This window comes from Myotis davidii, unplaced genomic scaffold (genome assembly GCF_000327345.1).
Source record: "Myotis davidii unplaced genomic scaffold, ASM32734v1 scaffold1036, whole genome shotgun sequence".
Lineage (NCBI taxonomy): Eukaryota > Metazoa > Chordata > Mammalia > Chiroptera > Vespertilionidae > Myotis > Myotis davidii.
Genome location: NW_006287260.1, coordinates 1,119,172 through 1,126,762, shown reverse-complemented (window position 1 = coordinate 1,126,762; position 7,591 = coordinate 1,119,172).

The following is a 7,591-nucleotide window of genomic DNA, read 5'->3' as shown; positions in this document are numbered from 1 at the left end:
GTAATATATTATATGCAGAAATGTACTAAATAAGAAGAGGAAGAAGAAGAAAAGGTAAAGATACAAATTATGAACAACAAATGCACATCTATCAACAAGTGAATCTAAAAATCAAATGAATAAAAAATCTGATGAACAGAATAAATTGGTGAATGGAATAGAACCAGGGGCATGGAAATGGAACAGACTGACAATTCTCAGAGGGAAGGGGGTGTGGGAGGGTGCGGGAAGAGATTAGACAAAGATCTTATATGCATGTATGCATTACCTATGACACAGATAATAGGGTGGCGAGGTCCTGGGGTGGCTGGGAACCTGGTGGAGGGGAACTGGGGGGAAAAAAAGGGACATCTATAAGAATCTCAACAATAAAGATTGATTAAAAATATATATACTAGAGGCCTGGTGCACAACATTCATGCACCAGATGGGTTGGGGGGGGTCCTCAGCCCAGTCTGCACCCTCTTGCAGTCCAGGACCCCTCAGGGGATGTTTAACTTAGGCCCAATCCCCTGGGAAGGAGGCCTAAGCCGGCAGCCGGACATCCCCCGAGGGGTCCTTAGCACTGTAGCGGAGGCGGGAGAGGCTCCTGCAACCACTGCTGTGTTCACCAGCCATGAGCTGGGCTTCTGACTGAGCAGCACTCCCACTATGGGAGTGCAGTGACCACGAGGGGGCAGCTCCTGCATTGAGCATCTGCTCCCTGATGGTCAGTCATTTCATAGTGACTGGTCGTTCTGCCATTTGGTTGATTTGCATATTAGCCTTTTATTATATAGGATAGGCATCTCAGGGCATCTGTAATACTGTCAATAATAAACTTTATATATTCTATATAATGAAAGCCTAATATGCTAAGAGTCTGGTCGTCTGGTCATCCGTTCAACCAATCAAAGCGTAATATGCTAATGATATATGCTAAGGCCACTCAACCATTCACTATGACGTGCACTGACCACCAGGGGCAGACAGTTGATTGGTTGACCAGTTGCTATGACATGCACTGACCAGGGAGTGGGGGAAATAGGGAGAGATGGGTAAAAGAGTACAAACTTCAGCTAATAAAATGACTTAGATCTGAGGTTCTAAGCTATGTCATGGTGACTACAGTTGATAATGTTGTTGTATAATTGCAATTTGCTAAGATATACACACACACACACACACACACACACACACACAAACATAAATTCACTCATTCTACAAACATGTACTAGTCTAGTCATCTGCTACATACATAGCACCCCAAACAGTGGGGTAGATCAAACAGCACTATCCCTATTTTATATATACATAAACTAAGGCTCAGATAAGTTTGTATGCTAAGAAAAAGTGGTGGTCTAAGTCACAAGCTTCATTTATCCAGGCTTACTTAATACGTTTTTTGAACTCCTACTATGTGTCACGCACTGTCACAGGTGCTAAAGATACAAGATGAGCAGAGTAGATGGCAAAAAATAATGATAAATTGTGGTGGCAAACATCAGGAGGACATGAAACCATCTTCCTTCAGTAATGACACGTGACCTGGCATCTGAAGGATAAGTAGGAGTTAGGCTTAAAGCAAGTTCCAGTAACTGCCAAAAGGGCAGAGCCAAATGGTGGACCAAGAGTGGCAACCATGGGTGAATACAGAAGCTGGTCACCCAGGGACACAACCAGATGGAGCCTGAGGGTAATTAGCCTAAGGGTAATTGCCAAGGCTCAACCAGGAACTGGGTCAACCCAGGAATGAACTGTCACATTGGCAGGAACAGGCGTAGAAATGTGTCAAAACCAAGAAAACACTTCATATTTAAAACAAGAGATGCGAAAGTGCACGAAGAGCCCAGTTTTGCGGGCTGCTGCTGTCTCATCCAGCTCCCTTCTCTTCCCACACTGCTGTCAGAGGAAGGTCTTCAAGCACAGAATCAATGGCTTCTGACACTTGGGCAGCAAGTGGTAGGATTTAGAATTTGGTCCTTCCTGCTACAACCACAACATAGCTCAATCCTGGCTCTGGTGCTTTACCTCAGAAAGACCAACCTGATGCTTGGACTACAGTCTGTCTTTAAATAATATTCTGCTATAAACCCACAGCACCCAGCCTCTTCCACAGCAATAGAATAAAGAAAAATGGCTAATTGATTGTAAATAGTAACTAGTAAAGTGAGTAACAATTACAAGGCCAAGACTTCTTCCAAAATCCGATCACCCAAAATTCTAAGAAATTTCAAACTTTACAAAATGCTATGATTGGGTTGGTTAGCTCACTTTTCATAACATTGTCATCACTGAAGCTTTTATCTCTCTAATGAGAAATTGAAGAAAAATTCTAAAGACTGAAAAACTAGTACAGACTGGGTCTGAAAATGTAAACGTCTTAGCATAGATGTCTCTCCGTTACTGAATAAAAACCTCAAAGCAGCTTATATTCTATAGTAAATGGGCTTTGGGTATAATTTTTATATGTGAAGAACTAAGTACAATCAATAGAACTGCAGAAAAGTAGGTTTGGAAAGGAGACAGGTCAAAATAAGTGACCCTAGGTAGCTGTCTCTAAATATATCGCACCTTGAGTCTCACCCATATCTGATTTAGATGATATTTATATGAGACTTTGGGCTCAGACCTTTGAGTTGAGGACATGTGAGATGGACATGAATTGGGGAGGGGGGAGGTGTCATGGCTGGAATGCTATGGTCTGAATGTTTGTTTCCTTCCCAAATCCATATGTTGAGATCCTAGCACTCAAGGTAAAGATATTAGAAAGTGGGGATCTTTGGAAGATGATTAGGTTACCCTTATAATTATTAATGGGATTACTGCCCTTGAAAAAAATCCTCAGAGAGATCCCCCTTCCCTTCTGTCATATGAGGACACAGCAAAAAAATGGCCATCTATGAACCAAGAAATGGCTTCTCACCAGATACGAAATCTGCCAGTTCTTTGTGAGAAATAAATTTCTGCCATCTATAAGCTACCCAATGTATGGATATTTGTCATAGCATCTCAAATGGACTAAGACACCCAAGAACTTAACTACATTGCATCTAAATTCAACTCTTCATTTGTCAGTGGAAATAGAGGAAGTAATGGCATAATACAAGGTCATTAATGATCTTGGGATCATAGAATCTCAGTGTGAGGAAGGACTATGAGGGTCATCTAATCTCTTACAATTTAACAAACAATTATTGGAAGATTCAGCACATCTCAAATGCTCTGTGTTTCTATAATCTATTGCTGCCTAACAATCTACCCCAAAATTTAGTAGCTTAAAACAGTAGTTATGTATTTATTTGCTCATAGTTCTGCAATCTGGGCTGGATTTAGCTGGGCCCATTCATAAGGCTGCAGTCATTTAGAGATTCAATGGGGGCTAGAAAGCGAAGAGGGCTCTACAACATGTCTGACAACTCAGCTGGGATGGCAGGAAGAGCTGGAGGCTGGCCAAGCATATCTCCATCTCTCTCTCTCTCTCTCAAATACATTTATTTTTTAATGTATATGTGTACACTGATAGTACGACAGAAAACTTTATGACTCTGTTTGATATTAACAGTGGGACTTTTGCTGCTGAGAGAAACATAGAAATTTATTCCCCTTTCATTAGTACCGGTGGGCAAAGTGAGAGAGAAGGTTTCATTTTTATAGAGTGAAATTTTGAATAAGTAGGTGAGGCGGTTGTCTTGTCAACGAAAACCCGTTGTGTCTAAGGCTGAAACCAAAACACTGATCGGATCTAGGAAGGCAGGGAGAGTTAAGGCAGAGGCGTAGAAATTGCTCTTCCCCTCTGTCGTCAATCCATGTCTATGGTCTTTAAGATAACTTGTTATGTAAAATTATTTATTTATCTAAGATGTACCTACACTGAATTTATCTGAAAAATAAAAAAGTCGATATTAAGAAAAAAATTGTAAATGGAAGATTATAAGAGAGGGTTTCGCGTGCCAGCAAGTTACTGACATGCCATGTTTGGCACGCGTGCCAGGGGTTGCCCACCCCTGGCCTAGCCCTTGCATGGCCACCCAAGGCCGTGTGTCACTAACCACATTCTGTTGATCAAAGTAAGTAACAAGGCCAGCCTTAATTCAATGTGAGAGCAAATACTCTCCATTTCTTAAAGGGAAAAGATCCTGATCTTGAGACATTTGAAACCAGAGGTGGACTAAGTCTAACCAAAGCCACAACATAGATCAGTTTCTAATAGAATTGAGATGATTAGTCCCTCACCTTATTTGCCTAATGAGAAGTATGTGTCCTATCTGGGGAGAAATAATATTGACCTCAGTCTTTATTTTTTGCACAACATCCATCATACAATTAAGAAAAAAAGTACAAGACATTTGAAGAGACAGGAAATGTGTCTGATAATTAGAAAAAGTACACAACAGAAGCAGTCCCACAGATGATCCAGATGTTGGAGTTAGCAGTCAAGAACTTCAAAATAACTATTATAAATATGTTCAAGAAAGTCGAGTAAAAGATGGACGAAATGAATGAAAAGATGAGTAATTTCAAAAGAGAATTATAATCTACAGAAAGAGAATCAAAGGAATGTTTTAGAACTGAAGTACAAAATATTGGGAAATAAAAACTAATTTGACAGTTTTAATAACAGACTGGACACAGCAAAAGATAGGATTATATAACTCAAAGGCAGCAAATAGAAAATATCCAAAATGAAGCACATACCAAAAAAATAGGGGAATAAAACAGAAGAGAGCATTCAAGACATGTAAAACATAGGCAGGTGGCCTCATACATGTGTTTTAGGAGCCCCAGAATGAAGAGAGTGGGGAAAGCAATATTTGAAGATAGAATGACTGAGAATTTGCAAAACGCGAAAGATGGCAATTCAAAGATTCAAGGTTAGTAAACTCTAAGCAGGATAAATAGAAAGAAACCCAAGCATAGGCACATCATAGTCAAATCACAGAAAAGCAAAGACGAACAGAAAATCTTAAAAGCAGCCAGAGCGAATACACATAGTTTCAGAGAAACAACAATAACACTATTGCTAACTTCAAACAGAACCTATGGAGAACCAGAAGACCACAGAATGACCTTGTTTAGGTTCTGAAAGAAAAAATAATCTGCTGACTGAAAATCCTGTACCCAGCGAGAATATCCTCTAAAAACAAAGATGAAATACAGATGTCAGACCAACAGAAACTGAGAGAATTCATTCCCTCTAGATTCACTCTATGAGAAATGTTAAAGGAAGTTCTTCAGGGTGAAGGAAAACTACTCCAGAGGAAAGCTGAGAACTGCTCAAAGGAATGAAGAACGTTGGAAAGGTTAAATGTGTGGACCTATATAAAAGAACATTGACTGTGATTGCTTAAAGCAACAACAGTAACTATCTCAGGCACTTTATAACATATGTAAAAGTATGTTATATGACTACAAAAATACGAAAGACAAGATAGTGGTAAATGGAGTTGTTATTCATGAAGTGGTAAAGAACTAATTTAAGGTAGATTAAAATAAGTCAAAGATGCATATTAATATATCTGGGGAAACTACTAAAGTAGTATTTTAAAGGCATAATTAAAAAATTAATAGAGAAAAAATTATAGAGGAGATTAATGGAATAATAAAAGCCCTTGATAACCCAAAAGTAGTAGAAAATTGAGTAAAAGAACAAAGAACATATGGGACAAATAGGAAAGAAATACCAAGATGGCAGTCTTCAACTCAGCGATATCAATAACTAAATCGACTAAGCATCCCAATGAAAAGGTACAGATTTTTCTGGATGAATGTTGTTTTAATCCAATGGTGTATATATACTATTTATGAGGGCCACATTGTAAATATAAATACGCAGGCAGCTGTGCGCCAGGTTCCCAAGATGTCATTCCCTAAGTACAAGCCCTGGCGCCTGGCCACCCCGCCCCTACCCAGCTCTGGAAACCGGCCGGCCCCAGCCGGAGGTGGGCCGTAGATCCAGCTAAAGGGCCTGCCTGCTTCAGTACAAGGACTGCAGCTGCCAGGCTCTTCGAAGATTCTGCTTTGGCTCGTTGGACCTACGTATGGTCAGCAAATGTCTATCCCAATTTCAGACCCAGCTTCCGAGAACTCATTCTTAGGAGTTTTGGTTGGAATTGGGCCCCTCCTCTTCTGGTATTACACTTTTAAAACTAACAGAATTAGAAAAGAAAAACTTATCTGAGAGGGGAAATAGGATGGAACATTTAAAGTCTTAGGTTAAGTCTGACAATGATGACCTATGTATTATTGTTTAATGAATCTATTAATCATTAAAAATAAATAAATACAAACATGCAATGATGTAGAAAGCAGAAGGATGGAGAAAATATGCCAAGCAAATAGTAACCAAAAGAAAGCTGGGGTGGCAATATTAATATCAGATAAAGCAGATTGTGAGATACGAAATATTCGTTAAGGGTTAGAGGCCACACTGCACAGTGATGAAAGGGGTCAATTAAACAGAACATAACAATCCTAACTCTGTGTGCATTCACTAACATAGTTTCAAAATATATGAAGCAAAATGACAGACATAAGAGGAGAAATAGACAAATCGATGAGCACAGTTGGAGATTTTTAAACACAATTGTCTCAGTGCAGAAACAGAACATTCTAAATTCCTTGTATTTTTCAGGAGGAAGATAGAGATGGTGATTAACTCCATATTTCAAATTAAATATGTGTAGCAATATTTTAAAGGTAGCCACTAAAATAAACAAAGCATGTACTTTCCAAACCACTACAGGGAAAAATAGGGGAGGGGCAAGAAAGGAGAAAACACTTAATACGCTTCATACATTATTAAGTTTGATAAATGTAAGTCTCAATGGGACTGCCTGAGCCCAGCACGGTTCCCAATGGACCAAGGATGAGCAGGGGAGCCGCGTGTACTGACGACCTAATGTCCATTTGGGGATTCAGAAAAATCCTGACTCTGACTGTCCTCTCCTTGAGTAAATCTTCTCAAGTTTCTAGCATATGGCAGGTGCTCAGGACACATTTGCTGAAGGATGGCTTTGAGCTTGACGATCAAACACATATTGCTCATTTTTGAGGTCTCTCAGTTTCAGACGGACTCCAAAAGGCTGTGAGCATCATCAAAGAAAGAAGCCTTGAAAAATCATTTTAGCCCACCACTCTCTCAAACAGCGTGAGAAGCAGCTTTCGGCATGCAGTATCTGAATCTTTTCATTCATTTATTCACTGGCCCATTCATTTCTTCTCTTAATCCTCCATGCATGCATATCAAACATTCAAGATAGTCCTTGCCCTGAAGATATTAATAATGTGGACGGGAAGACAGATGGATAGAAGGATAAATACAATACAATGTGATATGTACAACCCAAAAATTAATAAAGAAAAGGTACAGAGGGAGGGAGAAAGAGAGAGACCAGGTTTTCCTGAACAGTGCATTCCACTCTTTTTTTATGTTAGTCCACATTTTATAACACAACACACACACACACACACACACACACACACACACGACAATATTATCTCATATTCCCCAATAGTTTCTGTTCTTTTCTATTTCTCAGCCTGAACTGAGTTCTGCTTTATTGTTTAATTATCTTTTAAAATAGTAAAAGTAGTTAGAGTTCAAAAATAA